Source organism: Balaenoptera physalus (genome assembly GCF_965194825.1).
Source record: "Balaenoptera physalus genome assembly, chromosome: 9".
Classification (NCBI taxonomy): Eukaryota; Metazoa; Chordata; class Mammalia; order Artiodactyla; family Balaenopteridae; genus Balaenoptera; species Balaenoptera physalus.
The window spans coordinates 26,529,790-26,556,742 of NC_138888.1; the positions used below are offsets into that span (position 1 = coordinate 26,529,790).

The window sequence follows — 26,953 nt, forward strand, 5'->3', positions numbered from 1 at the left end:
AGGCTCAGCTCACTTGTTTAAGGTCATCTCTTGCTGGAATCTCAGCCCTTTTACCTCTTGTGGCTTCAGATCTTAGCTGCCTTAAGAAAGTTGTTTTTCATATTTGATCTGGCTTTTCTAGTTGTTCTAGGTTGGAGTGCTGCTCTGCTTCCAGTTACTCCATCCATCACTCCCAGAAGACCACATCCCCACCATTCCTTTTATAAAACAAAATTGCCCCCACATTTTTCTCAGTCCCTCTGATGGAGAGCCAGTGGTCTAAATTATACCAACAAATTTCTGGCATCTCAAATTCCTTTAGTATACACTAAAATAATATGAGAACTGAACACACACTGAGAACCACTTCCAGCTATTTAGTTAGCATACTGAATCTGTCATCTCTGGCAAGTATACTCAGGTCATTCGTATTATATGTAAGACTCTGTGAATCTTATATGTAAGATTCTGTGTATTATATGTAAAAACTGCTGGAATAAAAAGATAATTCAAAATCATAGTGGGAGACTTTAAACACTCTTTCAGTAATTGATAAAGCAAGCAGAAAACAAATTACTGAAAAACCTAATTAACAACATTAGACCAATCGGAACGGAAATTTGAAAAAAAAATCCCACTAAATTAAAATGAAAATAATAAAATAAATAAAATGTAATAAAATAATATACATCTAAAAATGCTGCTAAATCACTATTTGTGTCAAAATTAATACACTTTAATGCTTGAATTGGAGAAAAAGAGAGCCCAATATATCAAGAAGTTGGGAGGAAAAGAAGAATGAACTGAAAGAAGGAAGAAAATAAAAGCAAAACGTAATGAATTATAAAACATATAAGCAATAGAAAATCAAGAGCAACAACAACAACAACAAAAACCCAGGTTTTCTGAAAGTATTAATTAAATAGGTAATTCCTTGTGAAGACTTGTCAGGGAAAAATAAAGAGAGGGAATGCACAAATACTTAATATGGAGAATTGGTAAAAGGAGAATTCAACAGAGGATGAGATTAAAAAGTAATACAAGAATATGGTGGGAAAATTATGTCAATAAACTTGAAAACTTGGATAAAATGGATAATTTTACAGAAAATTAAACTTACCAAAATTTACTCAAAAAGTGTAAGTAACTAGCCTTGTCATCATTAAACAGTTTTAATCAATAGTTTAAATATACTCACAAAAATAGTCCAATCAGAATGCTTTTACTGGTGAATTGTTCCACATATTCAAGTACATCTCATTGACGTATCAACTCAGTAGGTCTAACTCTCTAGTTTTCTTCTGCTGGCTAGCTTCAGTGAATCCCACCATTTAACCCACTAAATGACTCTTTAATGGAAAATTTAGCTATTTGCTAATATCTAGGTACTATTGTATCTACTATTCTTAAACTAGTCTTCAAAAAGTATAACTCTTTAGTCTGCCAAAATTAATGCTATTTTTAATTGGGTTACTGAATGTTTGTGACAGAATCATGAAGTAACTCCATAAAAATAGTAATGAATATCTCAAAATGATATTCATTGTTACTCATACTTTCTCTACCAGTATTTTAATAAGAAGATTGGAGAGTTTCACATCTACTCCCTCTAAAATAAGACTCTTGGCAAATATGACTACATTTTAGAAACATGACATGAATGGAACAAGCTATTATGGTATCAGTGTAGTTTTATTTGGCTGTTCAGAATGTCCCCAGATAATTGTTTTTGGTTTGCTCTGTGACTCACAGCATGTCTCTGGTCTCCAATTAAGTGACATAAATTCTCTTAATTTTATCCTCTAATTAGGAAATGTTTATCAAAGTGGAATCTGTTTGATGCCAAATATACTAAAATGTGATTTGTTATTTGACAATTATGGTAAAAGAAAATAGGAATTAACAGAGAACAAAGCCAGGGATATGCTGTTCTCAAGTGATGTTTTTGAATAGTTTATTGGATTATGGTTGGATTGCTCTCCCATTGAAAGAACTGTCTATGCAGTCTCCCAATTAACACTTCTGCATACCATTTATATATCTCATCATAGCCGGGATAATTACTGCCTGGAATTTAATAAGTTACATACAATATTGCAATACAAGCTTGTTGTGGCTTCCTTACCCTTGAGGCTGGGGATGTCCTTTCAGCCTCCACAGACCTGTATTGTGATAAAGAAGCTCATCTTGATCAGGAGATCCAAACTTTCAGCAGCCTAGGCTTATGGGTTGACAAATCATTTTGATTTACTCATTTAAATCAGAGAGAGGATTGAGACACCTACTTCATTATCTCAAGAATTTAAAAACTTCCTATTTCATGACATTCATAATCTAGTAGAAAATAACGATGATCAAAACTACCATGTAAAACAAATCCATGCATATTGGTGCATACAGAGATAAATTTATGTGGGAAATACAACATGAGAATGATTCATAATGACAGTAAAATATTTATAGAGTTTATGATATACAAGGCAGCTTAAAAATAGCTTTTAAAGTTTGAATTGTTATTGTACTGAGTACTAAGTACTGTCTGAGCCTACATTATTTAGCATATGTAATAACAGTTAACATAATATGACAGGCTGACAATGATAGGCTATGGCAGGCTAAGCACTTAATATATATTAATGGTACTATTATTTTCCTGATTATTATCCTCATTTTACAGATGAGAAAATCCAGGCAGAAAACTATTAAGTTGTAGAGGTAGAAAGTAAACCCAGAGTGTCTGGCTTAAACGAACATGTTCTTAATCATTTCAAAATATCATCTCCCTAGTAAATATTCATTATATATTTATTCATCAAATGAATCAATCAATCAATCCATAATCCATCAATGAAAGAGTTAACAAAACAATGAATGCACAACAAAAAACAAACGGGGAGATTCAGAAATCATTTAGTTGACTTAATTTTAAAATATGTACCATAGATTATTTGAGGTTAAAGTGCATACCTCTACTTTAGGGCCAGGACTACATGGTTTGATTAATCCATTGTTCAGAAAAATCAAAAAAATACCCACAATTTTCCTCATTCTGTGTGTCTCAAGCACAGAGCATGATACAGACTCTTCCATAAGGTTACTTTCTTCCCAAAGTAGAAGGAAAACTAGTTGCCTCCCAATATTTGCTTCTCTTAGCAGAAGTAATTTAGATTCTTGGCACTTATCCATAATTATTTTAAACTCTTTGGCCAAATGCTATGAAGCAGAATAAAACTTCCATCTTTGAGATTTGATCTCCTTTTTAATTAACATAACTACATATAGGGATACTAATAAGATTGATATAAAACTGATGGCAATGCCAAGGAGCATAAGTATTGATACTTAATAGCATCGGATGAAGGAAACTAATGAGTCAGAATGATTCTCAAAGCACAGCATATAGAGCTATTAAAAACTTATTCATGTAAATGAGGGGTTGATTACTTTAAGCCATAGCTATGAAGGTTAAAATGATCTATTTACATTAATCTAACTTCTCATAGTTTTTGTAATAAATAGAATATTTTTGTATTTAATTTTTAAAATAGTTTAATTTCCTACCAGTAATTATTTCATTTGTACAAGAGGGGAGAAAAATGGACCCATATGAAGTGAGTTTTTCTGGGCCTCCATGAAAAAAATTTATAACTTCAGGTTTATTTTATTAGAAATATAAGCCAGATGTTCTTGGCTGCTGCTAAGCACTTCAAGTTATGTTTAATACCAGGAAGAACAATCAAGTGATTCTGAAGGTCGGAGTATTGAGTTAGTAATAGTCTTAAATGTAAATCAGTCAGTTTGTTTACTGGGAAATAAAAGATCTTAGAATATTTACATTAAAAATTAAAACATGCAAGTAGACACATAAGTAGATGTTAGAGAAACACTGATAAGAAAACAAATATGGGGATAAAACTCCACTTGGTGTCTTTAAGTGATCTCAAAACATACTTTCTAAACACTTACTAGCTTAAATCCTTTAACTAAACCTATCTTTTCTTTTAATCATTTCAACCAAGGAATGAAAAGTCTATTTTTGTTTAAGATATTGAGATTGTCAACAAGCATTTATTGGATAACTAGATGATTCTCTAGTGTTCTAAGAGTTTCAAAAAGCTGTTTAAAATTAAATGTTAAATCAATGAACAAATAGTTTGAGTTTATGACATTAAGTAGTTATTCTGATAATTTTTTTCCTACCAGCTAGAGGCTTTGGCAGTAATAGATACTAACATTAACCTCTAGGTACATGTTCACATTTTATTCTTCAGCTCTAAATAGTTGAAGTAAAGTGTGATTTTTCAAATTGACTATATATAGTATTTTAAATCTATTTAAAAAAATTTTTATTGTATATTGTAGTATAGTTGATTAACAATGTTGTGTTAGTTTCAGGTGTACAGCAAAGTCATTCAGTTATACATATACATGTATATATTCTTTTTCAAATTCTTGTCCCATTTAGGTTATTACAGAGTATTAAGTAGAGTTCCCTGTGCTATACAGTAGGTCCTTGTGGGTTATCTATTTTAAATATAGCAGTGTGTATTTTTAAAGCTCTGAAGATGAAGTTAATCTATTAAAAAAATTAAGCCATACAGAAATCTTTTTAAAAGAAAGCAAACTATCAGGCAAGATTCCAAAGAAAATCATAATTAATATTTTGATAGAGATTTTTCCAAACCTCTATGCATGCAATGTATATAACAACAGAATCGTTTATTTCATGACTTTCTTTATTACTGTTTATAAAATTTATTTTGTAATTATTTTTTGCTGATTATAAAAATGCAGTTGGTTTTTACATATTGATCTTATAGTCATCATGTTAAACTAACATGTTAATTCTTATAATTTGTCTATGGATTACATTATTTTATTCATATAGAACTCAGTGAATTAAGACAAGTTAAACTTTTCCTTACAAATCTTTATACATTTTTGATTTTTTTCGTATGCCATCTATGACCTTAGGTTCAATGTTGAATGGAAATTGTGATATCAGACATCATTTTCCTAATGCTCATTTTAAATGCTTCAGATATTTCACATCTAGAAAAATATTTGCTGTTTTTTAAAATTACATAAAGATGTTGAATTTTATCAGATGGTTTTCTCTGCATCTATGGAAATAATCATATTGTTTTTCTTCTTCAATCTTTTATTGTGAATTGGTGTTCTAATGTTAAATGCATTTGCATTTTGGTAATATTTGCTACATGATCAGAGTCAATTATTATTATAAAGTTAGGTTTTCTTAAAGTTAACACAGATTGTTTCAAAATTCTTTCATATAGATTATTTGCAAGCACTGGCAGCAATGAACTCAGGGCTTCAGTCTTTGAGAAAGGAAACAATTGAGGTGAGTCTAGCATTCACTCTGGCTTTCTCCCTAAGAGTATTTTCCAAACTGTGGTGGAGGGAAAAGAGTCAAAGTAGTGACCGTCTCACTGAGTGGAGGAAACAGAGGGCAGAATTCAGGGTTGCCGAGACTGCTTGGATTTAGGGCCAGGGTACCTTAGAGGAGGGAGCTGCAGATAAGGAGTCCCAGAATATGTACTAAAAATCTTCCTTGGCTGACTCATAAGTTGCACATACCCCAAATAAGATTCTAGGAAACCTAGCAGAGTATAGCTATGGGAGGCCAGAGTGCTTTGCAAAAATTTTAGAACCTTCAGAGCTGCAGGGAGATGTTGGAATTTGAACTCAGTCAGAAGAAAGAGACCTAGGTAAACACTCTAAGAGTAAGGGCTACACCCTAGGAAAGAGAGAAAAACTAAAATAGACTCATCCTAGTAAAGCCTAACAACCAGATCTGGCAGGTCAAGGTAATAAACAACAACTTAGCTATCTATCAGAAAAGAAATCTAATACTCCTTAGAGAAAGATAAAATAATCTAGGGTCTCTACAATGTATCATCCAATTTGCCTAGCATACAATTTAAAAAATACAAAAATGTAAAGAAAAAAAAACTTTTGCCATTATGAAGACATAAAATAATCAATAGGGGCAAACAGACATGATCAAGATATTGGAGTAGCAGACAAGAACTGCAAAATGTCAACTATTAATATGTTAAAGAAACGAGAGTAAGATATGGACAAAATAAATAAAAGTTGGAGAATTTCAACAGAAAATTTAAATATATTAAAAATCAAATGAACAATCCAGAATTTAAAATACAGTATCTATAATTAAGATTTCATTGTTTGAGTTTAACAGTAGACTGAAGAAAGCTGAGGGCAGAAAAAACTAGAAGATAGTCAACAGAAATTATGCAACTGAAACATAGAAAGAAAAAAAATTAACAAAACAAAGTGAAATAGTGTAGGGAACATGAGAGATGCTAAAAATATCTAACATGTGTAACTGAAGTTCCAATAAAAATGAAGAGAGAGAATGGGACCAAAGAAATAGTTGAAGAAAAATGGCTGAGAAGTTTCCAAAATTGTTGCAAGAATTGAACAGGCAGATAAAAAAATGCTTAACAAGCACCAAGAAGAATGAATTCAAAGAAAACCACACACAGACACGTCATAGTCAAAGAGAAAATCTTTAAAATAACCAGAGAATAAAAATGTGTATTGCCTTCAGTTTGCAAGCTAAGAGTGAAAGCAGACTCTTCATCAGGAATTCTGGAAGTCTGGAGACAATGGAAAGACTTCTTTAAAGCGCTAAAAAAAAAAAACAAAACCTGCCGTTCTAGAATTCTATACAAACAAGAATATCTTTCAAGAAAGAAGAAAATTGCTCCTTTGGATCACTTGCTCAGGGGGAAGCTAACTCCTAGGTCATACTCTAATCTTTCTATGAAGAGGGTCACGTAGAAAAGAATGAAAGTGGTTGGCCAACAGCCGGCAAGAAACTGATGTTCCAATAGTCTTGTAAAGTGAGTTTGGAAGAAGATCCTTTAGCTCCAGTCAAGCCTTCTGATGACTTCAGTCTCCTGACAGCTTGACTGCAACTTATGAAAGACCCTGAGCCAGACCACCTAGCTCTCAAATTTCTGATCCACAGAAACTGAGATGTTTGTCATTTTAAGCAGCACCCCCCACACACACACGAAAGAAAAATAAACATTTTTAGAAAAAAAAAAGATGAAGAAATTGGTCATCAGTAGATTTGAACTTCAAGAAATACTAAAGAGAGATTTTTGGGGGTGAAGAAAAATGAATACTGTATATTCTAGACTTAAAAATGCCTCTATCCAATTACCCCATTTAGGGAGATTAACTTCTTAAACTAAGCACAAAGCTTCAGGACGCAAATATATCTAGGCAGATAAGCTGAAACAAACACCACTGACCAGTGAAGTGACAGATATTACAGTCATAACACCTTTGCTTTTAATCTGATTACTGAGTATGTACCCCTACAAGTATGAACTGCTATCTTTGTCATACTATTATTTCTTATTTACCTTGAAATAAAGTACATATAGCCGATGAGAAAATTACTGTCAACTCTTGATTATCTTCAACTTGATTGACCTAATTTGGTGTACCTATGTTAAATCTTTTTTTTTTTTTAAAGGAACTCCTTTATTTATTTATTTATTTATTTATTTATTTATTTATTTATTTTTGGCTGTGTTGGGTCTTCGTTTCTGTGCGAGGGCTTTCTCCAGTTGCGGCAAGCGGGGGCCACTCTTCATCGCGGTGCGTGGGCCTCTCACTATCGTGGCCTCTCTTGTTGCAGAGCACAGGCTCCAGACGCGCAGGCTCAGTAGTTGTGGCTCACGGACCCAGTTGCTCTGCGGCATGTGGGATCTTCCCAGACCAGGGCTCGAACCCGTGTCCCCTGCATTGGCAGGCAGATTCTCAACCACTGCGCCACCAGGGGACGCCCTATGTTAAATCTTAATTTAAAATTCTATTGACACAAATACATGCTTTGCTTATAGCCTACAGTCCATGAGAAGGTGATATATTAACTCAAAAAAATAAAATGCAAGTGCTTATGAGAATGTGAGCTGAAAGAAGTGAGTTTAACTGGAAGATAGCTTTTGCAGTCTTTTGCCAGCAAGAAGTATCCCCGGAAAAAGAAGGCAAAATACAATGCAGAAAACTTTCCAACTCATCCTTACTTAAGATCTCACCATGTTACTTTATTATTTGGTATAAAATATTAATTCCCAATACATTAGAACCAACCAAAATTTTAATTTTATATTATAAATGTCTGTTTTTCCACATGAAGATGAGCAATTGAAATGTGATGATGTACAAAAATCATGTCATCAGGTCTCCAGATATTCAGGCATCAAAGGAATAATTTCCAATATAATGAGTTGAGTCTATCCCAGGCACAAGAATCAATAAGATAGTTTTATAATGATTTTATAGATAAATGTGTAGTGTTAGTCTATGCAGAAGAGTCAACGAGTTATCCTTTCCTTCTCTTTCCCCTCAGTTCCCTTTCCTTCCTTTATGTATCCTTCCAACAGGCACTCAAAGTGGACTTACTGTGTTCATTTTTCAAGATTCTTCATCATGGCCTCTTACTTGGGTCTGTTCCTTCCTCATAAGCTGCCCTATACCATAGATATCCTTTAATCTTCCAATCAAACACCCATTTCTGCAATCTGTAGACTAATTTGGCCTTGAGAAGAGCACTTGATGTGTTGCTCCTCCCAACTAAAATATAAATAAAGTAGGGGACTTCTGGAGACAGATCAGTTTGGAGGCTTGTTTGAGAGCTGTGACAATGGGTAATGAGCATTGGTATAGGGTAAGAGAAGGTGAGATAAGGAGAAAGCTAAGAGATCTATTTCTCAGATAGACTTGACATGATGCAGTGACTGATTGTGATGAATAAGGAAAAGCAGTGGCCAGTTGTTTGGACAACTGGGTAGATAGCAATGTTGTTAAGCCTCATACCAGACTGTAGGAGGATGGACGATAGGGTAGGAATAATGAGTATATGACACACTGAGTTTCTGGGGCCTAAAAGTTTAGATAGAGAGCTAAAGGATGATCATAGATTTAAAGGTTATTAGCTAGAGATGATGGTCAGAATTTTTTGAAGAGTTTTTTCATTATTCACTATATGGAAACAGATATGAATTAAGAAACAGACAAGAAAATACATCAAGTATGTTTTTATGCAAAGAATTTCTCCACTTATCTGGAAATAAGAAAACAAATAAAAAAATGGACCAAGATGTAAAAAGGCAATTACAGAAGACGAAATCTAAATGGCTAACAAGTATATAAACAGATATTCAAATCCATGAATAATCAGATTAACACATGCTAAAATAGTAATGGGATGTGACTTCATACCCATCAGATTGGCAAAGGTTAAACATTTAAAAATACCAAATGGGGCATGCAGGGAAACAGAAATCCTATGTCCTGCTAGTGGGACCACTGAGCACTTATCTATCTATGCCCTAGAGCCTCCACTCCTGGTCTAGAATCCAGAGAAATTCTCACTCAAGATGATAAAGTTCACATACCAAGATGTTCCTTGGCCTTGTTTGTGATAGCAGAGAGTTGGAGGCAACCTACGTGTCTACCACTAGAGGAATGGACAAATAAGATGTGGTCCATACCCATCATGGAATACTACGCAACCATTAGAGGCAATGAACTAGATGTATGCCCAGCAACAGAGGTAGATTTGTAACATATAGCATGCAGGAATAAAAATAAGAAACAGCATTAGGTCTACAGCCCAATGTATTTTATGTAAATAAATCCAGCCAAAACAATAACCCTACATATTTTACAAAGATATATACAAATTCAAGGTTACAGATCCAACTCCTTAGCAAGGTTTCCTGTGGGGGGAGGTGAATGCAAGTGGAAAATGAGTTTAAAGAATAAGTAAGTAAAACGTCCTTACAGATATGAAGTAGTGAATACAGTAAAGTGCTTAATAAGTTGGGCTCAGGCATGAGTCAGTCCTTGGTTGAAGTTCTCCCTCCACATAATTATTAACTGCATTCTTTAGGGTAAGTTATTTTCTTAGGCTCCTAGTCTCAGTTTTCTCATCTATAATCTGGTGCAATGATACTAAATAGAGTTTTCTGAAATACTACATGGGAGAAGATACATAAAGTACTTAGTGTAGTGTCTGGCATGTATAATTGTGCAATACATGGTAGTGTAGTTGTTATTATTATTCTAGAAACCACGGTGACTTTCTGTTACTCACTTGATTCATGGCCTTTTTATCATTTTAATCAATAACTTGGATGAAACAGTGATGCCATCCTTGCAAACTAAGAGACTACAGAAGTCAAGGGGGCAACACACAAACAAAAATAAGCTGATGTTAACCAGATCATATGTGACAGGGATGAACATAAAATTGAGTAACAGGGCAAATCCAGAGTGATGAGAGCTGAATAAAAGCCACATATAAAAGACCCGAAGGATTTTAGGTCAATATGAATCCACAGAGCAATGACATTGTTGAAAGAGTCAACATGATCTTAGATCACATCCATAGAACTGGACCAGGCGTGGTCCAGAGTCAGGGAGTGTCCCCCTCTGTGTGTGTGTGTCAGATACTCTTGGAGACAGTTCTCAGTTCTGGGGATCAGACTTTGAGAGGAAGTTTAACTAACCAAAGAATATTTGGAAGAGAAGGAGGGGAGAGAGTAGAAGGATGAGAAACCACCCGGGGCGGAACCACTGAAAACACTGACGATGCTGTACTCAGAGAAGGAAGTCTGGGTAGGAAGCCTCAAGCTGTCCTCAAAATTATTAAGGCATTAGTCCTACCTGCACAGACCAGCTCCCTGCAGCCAGTGAGGGGGGAGTTTCATGGGGCAGATTTCAGCGCAGCATGACCACTACATTTCTGCTAGTCAGAACTGACCGAAAATGGGAGGGCAGCTTTGCAGGGCGGTAGAACCCATTTGTGGAGGCACTTACGCAGAATCCAACAATTCCCTTATCTAGGAATGTCATCCAGGAGACTCCCGGACAAGTAGAGGGTTGCACTGAATAACTCCAAATCCTTCCAATTCTGATTCTGAGATTCAAATATTCATTTTCAAGTGCTTATCACCTGCCAGGACCCAAAAACCTTCAGGGTGGAATATGTTTCTGAGATTGCCATCTTAATCAGCCTAAGGTTTTGATATAATTTTTCAGGAATACAAGTGTTCATGAGCCATAAATTCCAGTATATTTTTCAACTGCGCTCATCTTCAGAATAGTTTTTTTTTTAATTTTTATTGAAATACAGTTGATTTATGTCATGTGGGTTTCAGATGTATAGCAAAGTGATTCAGTTATACATATATATATAAACATATATATTCTTCAGAATAGTTTTATACTCCCCAGTAAATTAAGCCAATTGCTTTTCTCTCAAAATTTTCAGTTTGTTCTACTAGTACTTAGCATTTGTTCTGTCAACCTGCAGAAGATATCAGCTGAATAACTAGTGGTTTGGTTTCACTAAGCAAAAACTTCTATCATGTTATCAGATGCAATGACATTTCAGAACTATTTATGATCAAGTGATTTGTTAATTCTACTTCCTTAAACTCCTCTGTCTCCATTGCCAACTATTTTTCCAAACGGGAGTGGGAGGGGAGATTATTTCAAGAAACCATGACCACTTGCTTTTATGCCTTTATCCGAAATCTTTCTTTGGAGAGTTGTTTGGTAGCTGAGCTGAATAGGCCATGGGTTATAGATATTAGTAGAACTGGCCTCAGGGAGCAAGTGTTCTTTCCACGCTAGTTGACGGTTTTTACAGTAATCCTGGGGGCTGAGAAAATAAGCAGTCTGAGAGCAGGAACCTTATCTTATACATCTTTGTATCCCTCCCAGCTCCCAGCACAGCCCCTGGTGCATAGTAGGCAGACAATATGTTTACCGCTGGAATGGATGAATTAGTGAATACAAATAAATAAATGGATGAATGATGCAGACACATGGCACCGGGGAAGAATCTCCTTGATGCTTTAAATTAAGCATGTCGGGGTTTAGCTCCAGTTGCTGAACTAAATTTCTGCCCCTCACCAGATCAACTCCCCTCTGTGGAGCTTGATGATCATGGAGCCTGTGGGTAGAATGTATTCTGGGGGAGATGAGAACTGCCAGATATGAGAGATGATATCAGAGATTAGTTAACCGTATGGGCTTTGTCCCAGGGGAGGTGTGTGAAATGAATCAGATTAAACAAAATTGATAATGTGAATGCTTAATCAAACAGACAAAGGTAGTCTGCACAGCTAATTAGGGGCAAATAGAGCGTCCCTCTTGTACCTCATTTAACTGACAAATTGTGCAGACAGCTTTAATGGGAGTCTGTTTAGCAAAGAGAAGGCTGTATAGTTGACAGCTTGGCAAAATGTGGTTTCTGTAACACCACATGATGCTTATGGAAATTAGCCTGGTGCAGCTGAGCTCGGAGCAGTCCTGGGCTGTGCAGATCACAGCAAAACAGACCTTCCACAGACTGCTGGCCAAGGCACTCTTAAAGGCAAAGAGCTAACGTTTAGTATTTTGAAAGGTCAAAGGGTTTAGACTGTGAACATTCAATGAAATCTGCTATTACCCAGTCCAACGCAAGTTGAAAAGTACTGTGAGAGAAACTTCCTGTTTAGAGAAGCAGAATCACCATCAGACAAATGAGAAGCTGTGGCACTGTGCCTCCAGAAACAGTGGCTTTGACTAAGCCAGATGACTTCAGGAGATAAGAGTGACCCAGGGGTAAAGACACTTTGATCTTCAGAAGCTCCAACAGGTTTAGATACAGGGTCCGGGAATCTCCCAGCATTTTCACCAGGCTCATTCCAGTGTCTCAACTTCTCACTCTGCCTTCCAAACCTCAGTAGGCCCTGGTCTGTCTCCTTTTCCAAATTAAGCACCTTCCTCCTCTCCTATTTGTCAGTCTTTGGACTTGCCATGGTCTTGGAGATTGTGGGAGAAACTCTTGGAACAAATGTTCTTTTGGGAGGAGCGAGCTGGTTCCCGGGTCGGCAGGGAATCAGATATCAGGTGTCTGTCCAGAAGGAGTCCAGGGCGAGGCCCCGCTGGCCACAACCGTTGTGAACAGCATCTTTCGCTGCTCCAAGGAGAATTGGGGCAAAGAATACAACTACGGTTGGTGTGGAGACGGGACGGGCTGGGGTGGGGCTGGTTCTCGTAGGCTGTCCCGCGGGATGGTCATGCCCGGACGAACGGAGTCGCCAGGCCTGCCTTAGCCTGTGTGCCAGCCCCAGGAAGTCACTGTCTGAGCGCAGGACGTGGAACCGGGGGTTGAGTTCACGGTGCGCGGAATAAGCTTCCCCACCCTGGGTACCCATGCGAGGCTCACAGCGTCTAGCCCACTAAAGGGAATATGGCCACGCATGAAGAGTGGTCGTTTAATGAAGTGAGTTTTGTGAATCACTCCACCAGTCAGACATGGTCCCTTCCGGAAAATGAACAGTTTTGCATAAAATGGTCCATTAGTGTCAATGGAGAGGGTCTGACCTCCTTCAGCTCCTCTGGAAGCCTAGTCAAGTGGAACAACTGGGGTTGTGCTTGGGCTGGAAGACGACATCTCTACCCCAGGAGATTTTACTCTACGTTATTATGCATTAAATGCTAAAATGAGAGTACAGTAATTCCACTTTCAATTGGCAAGGTATAATTTTAGAAAGTTGGAGAAGCACTTAAACATTCTCGAATACACGTGATTTTTAAACAAATTATGGCAAAGAGTCTATGTATTAAGTCAAAATATTTTAAACCAGCAGAATGACTATGTTTTCATCACACCAAACTGACACCAGTCACACGCTCAGAACTGTATTGATGCTAACATGATTCAAGTTTACGCTTCACTTTTTGCTCTGAAGTTTGGCTTTTGCTTTCTTGAGCAATGGATCAGTAGAAGCAATTGAAGATTCAGCAAAACACATTTGCTGGAAAAATGAGTAACGTAATTTGGAGTCACTATGAAAACAACTTCCGGATTTTAAAAAATTTTTCACCATGTTTAAATTACTAAGTTAATTATTTCTTTTTAAAAGAAGAAAAATGGGCAATAAAATGTATTTATTAAAGAAAAGTGAAGGGATTCTGCAAAGCAAAAATAATAATAATAATAATATCTGGTAAAAAATCCATCTATGCCCAAGAAATTATCATTGTCTTCTACTTTTGGCAGCTTGACTATGACCAGAGTCTGTTTTATGTATATGAAAGCTTGCAAAATACTCTCATTCCTAAAAATTTTAACCTCGTGCAGAGATCATCACTATTGTAGGCTGGATGGACACTATTATAAGAAGACATAAATGTAACTATTTCTTCAGAGAAAAACTGAAATATTGACAGTAGTTTTCCACTTTAAAGAAGCACAAAGGAAATAAAATGTCACATTTTGATTATAATTTTTTATATCATTTATGTAGTTCTGTAGATCAGTTTTACACTTTGATTTACCCATGATAACAGTAAAAACTTTCTTTTCAGATAGTTCCTCTTTGATGGAAGTGATACATTAGTATGTGATTAAAAAAAATTGGCAAGAAGTTCATGATTGAAGGAAGGAAACTAAATTATCCAAATTAATGGCCCAGCATTTTGTACATATTGGACTTCAGCTTTGATCTGGACCAGCCAGGATCTGTCTTCATGGATCTACCTCAGGAGGCAAATTATTAATAAATTTTTCATCCCATTCCCTTTAGTGACCAGCCTACAAGGCACCTCTTGATTAAATCACCAGCATTCAAAGTGGAAAAGAGTTCATTACTGAGTGAATGTTTTTTGCACGCAACTGATCGATAACATTCAGGCATCTCCAAATCCAGTTGGGGCCTAAATGATTAGGTTCCACAATTCAGAGAATAACAGCTTTGCCACTAAGGTTGCTTGACCTTAACAGACATACCTGGTCACTGCCGGGGAGGGGCTCTCTGAGCCCTGAATAAAGGCCTGAGGTCGAGAGGGGAGAAAGGGAGAGTAGCTAGTAGTGGGACCAGGGGAATGAATGATGGCCAAGGTCAGACCAACAATCCAGAGTTTAAAGTGTTTGGGGCAGCACAAGCAAGACTAGGATTGGATTAACAAAAACAGAGAAAAGAAAAAGGCCATCTGAAATCAGGCGAAGTAAGATTGAAGGACTGTTTGTATTTTTGCCTTAAATCAACATTTCTTTCTGAGCACTGCCGCTAGTGGTAAGAAAAAATAGACATAATTACTTGATAAGTCAGGCCAAACTTTTCCTTCTATCTTTCTAACACTATTTTATTTATTTTACATTCACCGGGAGGGATTCTGGTTGTATAAACCTGACCTTTGTTTATCATGTTAAGCATCTGGCAATTTCTTGCTCCTAACCTCTTTGATGTTAGTTCCCAAGGTAACCTTTTTCCACTCTAGATCTGAAGTCCATGCATGTCAGTGGCAAGACACCTAGGTGGCAGAGCAGAAATTCAGGCACTGGTCTTACTGTCTTTTTCTCACATGATTAATTGACAGTTTTACTTTCTTTATGCAAATTTAAGTGACACATGAACTTAAGCTATTTGTAACAACATGCAGTCACAACACTTGGCATGTGATTTGGAACTATAGGTTCCATTGATTAAGTGATAGCAAGTTGTCATTTTACTGTTTAATTTCAAATTTTGAATTATTAGCTGATATGACTTTCAAAGGTATCAAAACAAGCATATGCTTCTAAAAACGTTTTTGAACCAGATAATGTTTAAATGACTACCAAGATCACAGGAAAACACAGAGAAAGAGCTAACTTAATCTGTCCTTTCATCTCTGTTTGGTGATATGTTGTTCCAAATTTCATCTTCAGAATACATTTAATGACAAAGTTAACATTGATTTCAGAGAAAAGATATTACTACTATTCTGTAAAAATTACAATTATTTGATTGAATTTTGTTTTCTACTTTTTGCTCCTAATAAAGTTGCAAAACTTGCATAAAAGGTTTTAATGGGACACGTAATTCAGTAGCCAGCTCTGATACTACTGAGCTTTATCAAATAGCACAACTGCCTTCTTAGGCCTTGAGTCTTCTTCCACCCTCTGAAATGACAAGCCATTCTGCCACCTGGATGGCCTCCAACCATTATTCTTTCGTATCATTGTTCGTGAGGGAAGGTGAAGGAAGAAGAACAGAAAGCATTTGGAAAGCCAGAAAACTCACCTTATTAAAGAACAAGCAGGATAAATAAGATAAACTTATTTATATATTCTGATCATTTATTTTCTTGTAGCTTTTGGAGACTTCACTGTTTCTGTCATCAGCGAATCTGAAATTCTCCAGGACCGTCTAATCAGCCTGGAGCAACGGAAGTGAGGGTGGACCGCCAGCCGCTGTCTACACAGTGGTGCTTGAGTTAATTGATAAACCTCTCCTTTTTATTATCAGTGCTAGCCTTCTGTCTACAGCCCCACAGCCTATTGCCCCTGCGAGGCACTGAGTTGTCCTTGTGGAATTCTAACAGATATTGGAAACTGTGGTGGCAAATTAGCAGGGCCCACAAACCAGAAGTGACAGCTCCAGTACCCTGATGGGGGAATGTAGCAATCCCTCGCCCATAGCAATTGGCCAGGCTTATCATATGGACTAATCACAACAGATCTGGAGAAATAATGGACACCAGATGTTATCGCTTTGTAGGCTTGAGCTCTCCAGAGACTACAGCCCTGATAGGAAAGCTCCCTGAAAACAGGAACACTGTTCTCTTGCTTATTAATCAAACCGGGAGGCTGGGTGTGATCATCTTCTCCTTCCCCAGCACCATGGTTTCTTTCTGCTACATTGATGAATAGGAAAAACAGTTTGTGTGTGTGTGTGTGTGTAAGAGAGACAGAGATGGGGTGGGGGGAGACAATCTGGAAATGTCTATTACACACGTGCACACACACAATTCAATTTATTATCTATAAGCATACTTCTCAGAATTAAATTTCTTTCTTAACTCAATTCTATTCAGCATTGATATAGCAGGAAGAACGTTCTTAATTAGATCTTTTATTTTTCTCCATTTTATTTATTCTAATTACACTCAACTTTAAGAAGATTATATGTTTTTAACACGTGTTAAAAATGGAAAAAAGGGGCCCCAATGATGAACCAAATTCTCATTTCTATTGGCTTTCCTGACAATTCTGCATGGATATTCCAAGGTTTCATAAATCTAGCTCATTAGAACTGACGGAATTCAGGATATACTACTGCAAGATATGGCACCTTGACATATCGAATATTTTAAGCTGAAAGAGTTTGAGAAACAGCAGAAGCAGGAGGTCTCTCTGACCTTCCCCGCCCGCCTAACCTCACCCCTGAAGCAGGTCATAAGACCCTCATGTGAGAGGTGCCCTCCGTATACCTGGAGGAAAGGAGCATCTTTACTACAAACATGGTGGAACCCTGAGAAAAGTCCAAACAAACAGGTCTTGCTTAGCTTCCTCCAGTTTGCTACATTTATCTCACACTCCCCAACCTAATATATTTCTTCACAACTGTCCACCCTTCATCAAACCTAGCATAAAAAGCACACAGGTTTAACCATTTCTTTGGGCCTTCTTTTCTTATGAAGGCTCCTATGTCACGTAAAACTTAGACTAAATAAATATGGATGCTTTTCTCCTGTTAATCTGTCTTTGTCAGTTGAATTTTCAGACCCAACCAGGGACCCCAAAAGGGTCAAGGAAAACTTTTTGCTCCCCTAGAGAACCAAACCCATTCTTTTCCCCTAAGCCATCCCCAGTTCTGCATATTACACACTTATGGTCCAACTTAATTGAAGGCCATCACCATTCTATTTATCTTGATGTAACACTTTGAAGTCATTATGTACTTCTCTTTCTCAGCTCTCACATTCAGACTGTCTCCAAAAGATAGTGTCTTGATTTTAGCACTCTCTCTATCTCTATTTCTCCTGTTTGTTTCCTTTTCTTCCCACTCTCACTGTCCTGGCCCAGTTTCACATCATCTCATTTGTGGAGTATTAATCCGACCTCCAGAGTGGCTTTGTTTGCAGTCCCCATCCAGCCCGTAATGTGACCCCTGGATGTCTCAGTAGCTCTGCATCACTACGTGCATCCTCAGCTCCAGCCATGCCTATCCCTTGAAGAGTCTACCTATTGGTACCCTTCCAAGCTCTGTCCTGCATTTGGCTGTATTAAAAGGGCCAGAGGGCTTCCCTGGTGGCGCGGTGGTTGAGGGTCTGCCTGCCAATGCAGGGGACGCGGGTTCGGGCCCTGGTCTGGGAGGATCCCACATGCCGCGGAGCGACTGGGCCCGTGAGCCACAATTGCTGAGCCTGCGCGTCTGGAGCCTGCGCTCCGCAACGGGAGAGGCCACGATAGTGAGAGGCCTGCGCTCCGCGATGAAGAGTGGCCCCCACTTGCCGCAACTGGAGGAAGCCCTCGCACAGAAACGAAGACCCAACACAGCCATAAATAAATAAATAAATAAATAAATAAATAAATAAATAAATAAATAAAATTTAAAAAAAAAAATAAAAAATAAAAAAAATAAATAAAAGGGCCAGAGGGCAAGACAGAAGGCAAGGAAACAATTTGGAAGCTATTGGAAATCTTTGAGAGAAAGAAAAACAGGCCCTGAACTAAAGCATTGGGTAGTCAAAATAGAAAAAGGATAGGATTGTGGAGATGAGCTGATACATCTAATATTATTCAAGTTACCCCTATGCTCTCTGGGTGTTAAGTGTACCTCCTATGTCAGATGATAATAACAACAATATTATACTAATACCTGACACCTATATAGTGTTTACTATTGGCCAAACACTGCTTGAAGGGCTTCACATATATTGACACATTTAATCCTTATAACACATTTCGGACGTACGTACAATTATTATTGCTACCCTTAAAAAAAAATCTTGTTACGCAACATTGCAAGCTTTTTATTATGAATAAATTTAAACAAAGTAGTAAGAATGGTATTATAAGTTTTCATAGAGCTACAACCCAACTCAATAATTGCGCACTCATGGCCAATTTTGGTTTACCTACTTACTGCTACCATACTCCCTTCCCCAATTTCTGAATCAGTTTCAGTATCATATCATTTTATCTATTTTAGCTCCATTTTAAAACTGAGGAAACAAAGGCACAGAGAAGTTAAGTAACTTGTCCAAGGTCACATAGCAAGTAAGTGGTAGAGATCAGATTTGAACCATGGCTTGCCACTTGTTTTCTGAATGTATGCTTTTATGCTGATGCTCCGATCGGCAATCTTCCAATAGCTTAGATTGCACCAATAACCTCTAAATGCTGCAGATCCATGTGGACCAAGGCAGGGAGACCCTTAACAGCCAGTAGTCAGTGAAATAAAGGAAGACTTCTTTTTTTATTGAACTATAGTTGATTTACAATGTCATGTTAGTTTTTGGTGTACAGCAAGGTGATTCAGTTATATATATATATTCTTTTTCAGACTCTTTTCCCTTATAGGTAATTACAAAATATTGAGTACAGTTCCCTATGTTATATGGTAGGTCCTTGTTGGTTATCTATTTTATATATAGTAATGTGTGTATGTTAATCCCAAACTCCTAATTTATCTCCCCCTTTCCCCTTTGGTAACCATTGGTTTGTTTTCTGTATCTGTGGGTCTATTTCTGTTTTGTATATAAGTTCATTTGTATCATTTTTTTAGATTCCACATATAAGCAGTATCATAGGATAAATATCCTTTCTCTGTCTGATTTACTTCACCTAGTGTGATAATCTCTAGGTCCAGCCATGTTGCTGCAAATGGCATTATTTTACTCTTTTTTTATGGCTGAGTAATATTCATTCATATATATATATATATATATATATATATATATATACCGCATCTTCTTTATCCATTCATCTGTTGATGGACATTTAGGTTGCTTCCATGTCTTGGCTATTGTAAATAGAGCTGCAATGAACATTGGGGTGCACATCTTTTCAAATTATGGTTTTCTCTGGATATATGCCCAGGAGTGGGATTGCAGGGTCATATGATAGCTCTATTTTTAGTTTTTTAAGGAACCTCCATACTGTTCTCCATAGTGGCTGCACCCATTTACATTCCCACCAACAGTGTAGGAGGGTTCCCTTTTTCTCCACACCCTCTCCAGCATTTACTATTTGTAGACTTTTGGATGATGACCATTCTGACCCGTGTGAGGGGATACCACGTTGTAGTTTTGATTTGCCTTTCTGTTATAATTAGTGATGTTGAAGATCTTTTCATGTACGTTTTGGTCATCTGAAGAATGACTTCTGTGGGTTCGTTCTAGAGGTGTTTTTTGGGGGGCGGGTTATAAAACTAGAAGAACCCTGAGTTCCTCCTCATTCATACCACATTCTTTCTGTGTCCTCTCGCCTCATCTTCTACCAATAGGAAAGGGCTTCAGAACTAGCCCACAAGGGCCCCAAATGTCTCTCTTCTGTTGTCAACCTCTTCCCTATTTGATGGCCTATTTAGGCAATGACTTTCTGCCATGGGTATTCTGTGTTTCTTTCAGAGCTTCCCAGTGACTTGTTAGAGTGAACTGGAGGTGAGGGCTAGGGAGATAAATCTCTATGATCCAGTGCAAGAGTGGATGCTAATACTTAGACAAAATAACAGGTCCTTGAGTGTCCATGAAGACACAGCCGGTTGGTAGAGTTTTGTCAGTTATCCTGAAAATATTGCCCAAGTCCTATGCTGTGCAGAGCAACCATTCAAATATGGCTATCAAGTAGATCATAACCACCAGGTTCAAAGATATGGAGCTGCTTGTTCTCACATAATATTTGTAACATGCAGCTCCATTTACTTCTCAGTAACTTAAAGCTAGAAAGAAGTTACAGATATTTTCAGTAAATATTTCTGGTCTGTAAATGTTGTTTGCAGCCAAGGTTATTTGAAGATAATAAAGACATGAATATGGACATCACGAAATCAGAGTTTCTGATTATTTGAAAGAGTGCCTGAGATAAAGTTTAACCTGATATTTTCCCTAAAAGGAAAGTTTACCACATGCATGAATCATCAAAGCAAAACTCAAGGGAGCATTTTCCAGTTGATTATGAAAGTAAACCATTCTCAAGCAATCTCAGCAGAAATGCTCATTTATGTACAATTGATGTGGCACCATCAGCTTTTGTCTGTTGCTAACTCATTATCCTCTAGTCAATAAAACTAGTCTAGAAGCCACCACCAGAGAAGATTCTATATCTTTTACTGTGTATACTTGAAAGTTAATAGAGGTTCATTTCTTTAGATAGGCTTGATAATGCAGACTCTTCCTTAGTTTAGCCAGCACTTTGCAGAAAAAGAGGTCTTGGTGGTGAGGCTTGCTGTTCCATATGCAGGTTTCCCATCTGGACATATTGGGGCGGGTCAGTACAAGTCGCACCCATCTTTCACGTCCTCCAATTAGCTGATCCATCCCCAGAGGCTTCCCCCATCAGGCCTCTTAGGTAGACAACAGAATCTGGGTACCTCATTCTCCCCCCTCTCAACTCCTAAGGTGGCTTTTAAGTTTGAAAAATCCTTTTTTCGTTTTCCTTGCTCTTTTTAGTCTACAAATTTCCTGACTTTTATTTCTAAAGACATACTTGCTCTGAAATCCTTGCCAAAATGATGATGAAATACGAAAAAGAAATCAAGGAAGGAAAACAATCTCATTTGAGAGAGGGACATGGCCAGAGGGATTAAGGGAAAAGGAGGGAACAGAAGAGTGGAGGGTAGTGGAGAAGGAAAGGAAGGATTAAGGTTGGAGGGAGGGAGGGAGGAAAAATGCATCAAAGGGGTGGAAAGAATCCAGCTCAAATAGATAGCTAGTGGGAAGCAGCTGCATAGCACAGGGAGATCAGCTCGGTGCTTTGTGACCACCTAGAGGGGTGGGATGGGGAGGGTGGGAGGGAGGGAGATGCAAGAGGGAAGAGATATGGGAACATATTGTATATGTATAACTGATTCACTTTGTTATAAAGCAGAAGCTAACACACCATTGTAAGGCAATTATACTTCAATAAAGATGTCTAAAAAAAAAAAAAAGAATCCAGCTCAGATGGAGGGAAGAAGAAGGGGTAGTGAATACACCTGCACAAAGCTGGGTGGGTTGGGGTGAGAAGAGAGAGCAAGTAGAAGAAAAATAAAGGAGGGATGTATCAATAATCTTCTATCAACCTCTGACAGGGCTGGGTCCACCTTTTTGTTGTGTTTCTTGAAAGCTACTTGCTTTTTTTTCAGCAGAGTCATTATCAGTTGCATGGCTTCCCTGTGTCTTTATTCCTACAATTCAAAAGTCAGAAAAGAAAATTATTTTCACATTAGCAACTCATTAAGTGCCTCCATATTTGTGGCTGGATCTGAATGCATTGCTTTTACACATCTGAATGCCTACTTGGAGGCATTGTCAGCCAGGGCATCTAGGCTGGGAGCCCTTCTGTCATGCATATGGGTAAGTGGGTGGGGTGGGGCTGTGTCAGAGTCATCCATCATTCTTCATCAATGTCACCACCACCTGCGGGGACCCAGCCAATGGTCAGTCAGTCACTCAGGCCTGACAGCTGGCCATCAGTCCCTGGTGGGGGCTATGCTCTGGGCTCCCAAGGTATTAGCTACTGTCTCTCTTTTGCTAAGACCAGTAAGTTCTAGGAAGCTTTCCACCTTTAGAAATGTATTAAAGGTATTGGTGATTTTGCTCACCTACATGGCAACTGGTCAGCGTCAGGCCAATCGAAGGTGGAGATTTGTTCTCTATTTACCTAAAATTATGGTAGATCATCTTTTAAAATCAAATATTGGACAGTTCAGGCAAACATAGCAGGGACTTTTATGCATGGCAAAAACATACATTGGTGTTTTTATGCATGTTCATGACACTTTGATACCAAGCAAATCTAGGCTAAATCATGGCAGCTAGCTATTTAATTAGCTGAAGTATTAATGAGTTAAGCCTGTCTCATTGGCATAAACTCTCTCTGAACACTGAAAAATTCATGCCGCCCTTTTCAAAATGAGGGATATCAATTATACATCAATATAAAATAAAGTTTACAATCTTCAGTATATAGTGCCATGGCTTTTTGCATACGTGCAAGTGGCTCTAACACAGATCACAGTATGGATTATATGCTTCTTTCCAATCACATATCTCATAGTATTCCATGCTATAGTAACTTACGAAAATTTTATCTCCTTTCTTGGACAGTGTGATATTGTGATTTATAGGAAAAACGTATATTTGGTCATTTCCATGACCAAATATGTTGCTCATATATATTTGGACTTCATCCACAGTTTTTGGCTCATAGCTCCCAAAACCCTTGGAATTTCCTGAGCAATAAGAGCAAAATATGCGACCTCATGTTCTCAGTTCCTGAAAACACTTCGGAGAAAGTGACTTTTGGGTGGGAGCTGGTTGCCAGAAGAACCAACCATGTTGGAACTTTCAGTCCCACTCCCTGATTTCTCGGAAGGGGAGAGGGGCTGGAGGCTGAATCAGTTGCCAATGGCCAATGATTTAGTCAATTATGACTATGCAATGAAGCTTCCATAAAAACCCCAAAGGACAACTTTTTGCCCTTTTTTTGGAGAGTTTCCATATCAGGGAAACAGAAGGCTTCTGCATGCCACCATGTCAGGTCCCCAAGCTCCACGAAGACAGAAGCTCCTTTGTTGGGGATCTTGCCCTATTTATCTCTTCATCTGGCTATATTTTGTAATATCCTTTTACAATGAATGGGTAATCTATTGAGTAAATGGGTTTTCCTGAGTTCTATGAGCCACTCTAGCAAATTAATTAAGTTTGAGGAGGGGATTGTGGGAACCTCTGATTTGTAGCGTGTGGGTCAAAAACACAGGTAACACCCAGAGCTTAAGACTGGCATCTGAAGTGTCAGTGGGGTGGTCTTGATGGACTGAGTCCTTTACATGTGGAATCCAATTCTATCTCCAGGTAGATAGTGTCAGAAATGAGTTGAATTCTCAGACACCTTGCTGGCTTCCAGGAATTGCTTGTAGGTGTGGGGAAGCCTCCACACACACAGGATGGAACCGGGTCTGGGAAGCCTCCTTAGATAGTAAACAATTAAAGACAGGGTCTTAGTCTTTCTCATACTTGTGTTTCTCAGTTCCTGGCTTAATATCTTGCCTGTAGTAGGTGCTTCATTTTTCTTTTTAATTAATGAAAGATTCCTAAGTAATTTTGAAGTCAGAATAGGTCTTTAAAATCTCATATACTTAGTAGGGGCCTTAACAAACAAGAGATCAAAGAGAGAAGAAAATACAAGAGAATGAAATGAAGAAGATGCTCCCCCACTTCCCAACTGCTAACACTGAAGTTCATTCAACAAATATTTTTTTGAACAAGTGCTATGTGCTAGGCACAAGGTTCTATGTTGGTGAACAAACCTCTGCCTTTGTTTATATTCTGATGGGGAAATGACCATCCAGTCAGAGAGAAAGGAGTATAAGGGTTTATATGAGAGATTATTACAAGAGAGCAAAAGAGTCTAGACATATTTGAATTGTGTTTTATCAAAATGTAAATGGAGTCTGATTCACCATGGCTCTGCTATTCCATAGAGAGGTCAGCCCAAAATGTACTGCTAGCCCAACACTGAAGGGAAAGCAAAAGCAGTAAATCTATGTATTTATTTTAATTCACTATATGAACACTTCAGACAGGGCATATTGCATCTTAGTTCTGAGGTGGAGACTTAATGCTAAATTTAAAATCATTGCCAGTATCAGGGTAAACGGTGAACATAGTACCATGAGGGGTACTCAGTTGACTGCCAACATCTCTATTAATTGATATTTAGGAAAGCTGTACATTTCTCCATCAGGATGGGTACCATAGGCCTCTGTTTTTATTTTTTCTGCTTTGGTCTTAACTCAGCTCCATAAATCTGTATTTTTGACTGTTATACCCCTCATGAAGAACCAAGCGTATCTTATTTTTTAAGTCAGTCCTGAAAAATTCTAAAACACATACAGTAGCCTTCACCCAGCATCCATGGGAGTCTGAGTTAAGTTATACTCACTAGACCCAATATAATTGGTCTGTCTCACTCTGAGACTCCTTCAGCACCACCTAGGCAATCCAGTTTCATAGAGGTGACGCTTAGGGCCCAACTGTCCCCAAGTTGCATCACTTTCAATTCCTGGGTTGGTCCAACCCTGATGACTGGGCTTCTCTGTGGGGCCCCACTGTGGCCTGCCCAGTCTCCCTGTAGATCTGAACACTCTACCTTGAACCCCAACATGCCCGGTTGAGGTCCAGTTCTTGCCTTCACCTTTCCTATGTCAGCAACCTGCCTTCTTGTTGAAGCTCAGTTGCATCCTGCTTCAGTATGTCTATTTTTGCCATAATCTTCTACCTCAAATTGCTCAGTGATTACGTCTTCTGGGGGAGATATACTCTTAAGTGAATAATTGCAACATATGATAAAATTGATGCGAAGCATTCCTAGAGCATTAAGAGAAGCAGCTAACTCTGGCTGAGGGAGTAGGGCTAGTGGAGAGTCAGGGAAGATTTCACAGAGAAGGTAAGAGATAGCTTAAGCCTTGAAAAATGAACAGGAGTTTTGCAGATGGGGAAGAGTGTTCAGAACAAACTGGACCAAAGGAAGATCATTCCAACGTACGTTAGAATCCTTTATGTTGAAGGTCACAGACTACACAACTCGAATTGGCATGAATCAAAAGATGGACAGGGCTGTCTTCAGGTATAGTTTGATCTAGGGCTCAGACAATGTTATCAAGATTCTGCCTCCATTTTTCTATGGCTTTCTCAGCTCTGCATTTCTTCATCTTTAGGCTGGGTCTGCTCATGGACTCCAAATGACAGCCATAGTTCCAGACCTCATACCTGTACCCACCATTGTCGAGGAGAAATGTGGCAAAAGTCTTAAAATTCATTTTTGTTCACTAGACCTGATTGGGTTATATACTCATCACTGAATTTATTATTTAATTGATGGAAAGGAGATAAGGCTTCAGCCGATCTGGAACTATGCTCCAAACTGGAAGTAGGCCAATCGCATCTTAATCACATGGCTAAGAATGGGGGAGAGTTAAGTTCCTCAAGGGGATGTCAAAATGTCATTGCCAGGAAAGGAGGGATGGATGATGGAGAGGCTGTTAACAATATCCTCTGTAAAAGGGCTGGAAAGTGCTTTAGGTGTGGTCTTATTTTATAATTGGAAGATTTACAATTTATAATTGGAGAGTAGGGAGACCTTGGAAGTGTAGCCACTGATGAGAGTAAAAGGAAGGCAGGACCCCTACTGAGAAGGGTAATGCTGAATTAGTCAATGTAAACACTAAGCTGCTGGAGCAAATAGCCTCCAAACCGTAGTGGCTTAAGGAAGACAGAAATGAGTTCCGATTCAAGTAACAGCCCCGAGGAAGATCGTGACTTTGCTCCATGTGGTAGCTCACAGATTGGGTCCCTTCCTTTTTGGTGTTTCGCATTCCCTGGGGCATTGACTTTGCAAGCATGGTTGACATTGAAGCCATATCCAAGTTTTAGCTCTTGGGATAGAGAAAGAGAATGGCCAGGGTAGCAATTTCCTTTTAAGTAAGTGTACGTATCACTTCAGCTCATTCCATTGGTAAAAATTTAGTCAAATGACCACACAGTCACAAGGGAGGCTAGGAAATGTGGACTCCAGCTGGGGTTCAGGTGCAGCACATGTACCCAGGAAGAAGGAGAGAATGGATTTGAGAAGCAAAGAGCAATTTGCCTCAGATGCTAAAAAATCTGGTGGAATTATTGGGTAAAGAAAGGAGTCGCATGAGATGATCAGATTCAGGTTTAAAACATTTCCCTTGGGCGTGAAAGGAGGACTGAAGTAAGAGAATCACCAGCTGAGAAGGTGTTGCAGTCACGCAAATGTGCAATGTTGAAGGCCTGAGCCAAGGTTTCCTTGGAGATAAAGTAAAAGAGGTGAACTACATGACCTTGAAGACGTTTTCCACTCTTCGCATCCGTCTTCTAGGGTATGAGTCGCTGCTCATTGCCATGAGTCTAAGCC

General features: G+C 38.2%; 1 long non-coding RNA gene across 1 annotated transcript; it reads left to right on the plus strand.

The window, feature by feature from the left end:
- LOC309666995 lies at window positions 1-26,953 on the plus strand. Its single transcript, XR_014267458.1, has 3 exons — window positions 1-18,118; window positions 18,478-21,745; window positions 21,987-26,953. It is a non-coding gene; the product is annotated as an uncharacterized lncRNA (long non-coding RNA).